A 1,978-nucleotide genomic window follows, 5' to 3' on the forward strand; every position below is an offset into this window, starting at 1 on the left:
TTTCTAGAAGCTTGCTTGCGGGAATCGGCTGGAGGGTGATTTCTATTTAGAGAGAGGTTAGAGAGATGAAAAACTTAGGCTGAGAGAGTTTGGAAATGAGAGTTTTTCAAAGGATGTGGGGTATTTATATGAGGATTTTTTAAAGAAGGAACTGGGCTGGCCTTTAAGGGCCCAAACCCAAATAAAACTTTTATAAACCCACTATAATTTACCCAACATAAATAAAATAACACTATTAATTCCAAAACTCCACCTTTTGATAAATTATGTAGACATTCAAATGGGACTTTTTTATTTTAATTTAAAAGTTTATAATATCAACTTTATTTTATTTGGAGAATTACTAAAATATTTGGCATTACACAAGTTAACTTTATCGGTTACCTGCCAAGGCGTGATCTTCCAAACTAAACTCGGGAACTAAGTCAGATGAACTCTAACCACCATGACTAGATCCTAGTAAATTTATAATTCTAAATATAGGATCTATAATAATGTGCTAACCTGAAACTCAGAAATGACAGAATGTCACAGTCTTCCCATGTCAGAAAAAATTTCGTCCCGAAATTTATTCATCAATCCAGGTCATGACTCGCTTGAGAACTAGTGGGGATACTTGCTTTTCATGAAATCTTCTCTTTCCCACGTGTACTCCGGTCCATGCCTCGAAGTCCAACGAACTTTTACAATCGGGATTTTGCTACGCCTCAACTGCTTGACTTTAAAGTCGAGGATTTCGATTGGCTCCTCAACGAATCGTAACCGTTCGTTAATTTGTACGTCTTCCAAAGGTAGAACCAATGATTTGTCGGTTAAACATTTCTTAAGATTTGATACATGAAATGTATCATGGATGACACTAAGCTCTGGGGGTAAGCTTAGTTTGTATGCAACCGGTCCTACTCTTTTGAGTATTTCAAATGGACCAACATACCTTGGGCTAAGTTTTCCTTTCTTTCCGAAGAGTACAATCCCTTTCCATGGAGATACTTTTAAAAAGACCTTATCACCCGCTTGAAATTCCAATGGTTTCCTTCGGTTATCAACATAGCTCTTCTGACGATCTCTCGCAGCTTTAAGCCTTTCTTGAATGATCGAGATTTTGCCAGTTGTCTCCTGGATAATGTCAGGCCTAGTCAGCTGTCTGTCGCCAATTTTCAACCAGCTGAGTGGGGATCTACACTTACGCCCATACAAGGCTTCATATGGTGCGCACTGGATACTGGTGTGATAGCCATTGTTGTAGGAAAATTCAACCAATGGTAGATGAGTATCCCAGCTGCCTCCAAAGTCTATCACACAGGCTCGTAACATATCCTCTAACGCTTGGATTGTCCTTTCCGTTTGCCCATCCGTTTGAGGATGATAGGAAGTGCTCAAGTCCAACCTCGTGCCTAGTGCCTTTTGAACTGATTGCCATAATCGTGAAATAAAACGACTATCTCTGTCTGAGATGATAGAAATAGGTACTCCATGAGGTGATACAATTTCATTGATATACATCTGTGCAAGCCTTTCCGTACTGAAGTCTTCTCGAACAGGTAAAAAGTGTGCGGATTTCGTAAGTCRATCMACTATGACCCAAATTGAGTCATATCCTCTCCTAGTTCTAGGTAACTTTGTAACAAAATCCATTGATATTTGATCCCACTTCCATTGAGGAATCTCTGGTTGCTAAAGGAGACCAGACGGTTTTTGATGTTCAGCTTTTACCCTTGCGCAGGTCAAATATCGACTTACGTACAAAGCAACATCCTTTTTCATTCCTGGCCACCAGTAATATTCTCTTATCCCTTTGTACATCTTATCAGTTCCTGGGTGAATTGAGTATTTTGAGCGATGAGCTTCCTCTAAAATTGTTGACCGGATACCGTTGTTCTTTGGTATCCAAACTCTATTTCTGAAGTAACGCACCCCATCTACTCGAGTTTCGAATTCCTTCTCTAGGTGGTGCAGGGTTTCGTTCTTCAGATTCTCC

The sequence above is a fragment of the Cynara cardunculus genome (genome assembly GCF_001531365.2).
Source record: "Cynara cardunculus var. scolymus isolate 2C chromosome LG 15, CcrdV1, whole genome shotgun sequence".
Lineage (NCBI taxonomy): Eukaryota > Viridiplantae > Streptophyta > Magnoliopsida > Asterales > Asteraceae > Cynara > Cynara cardunculus.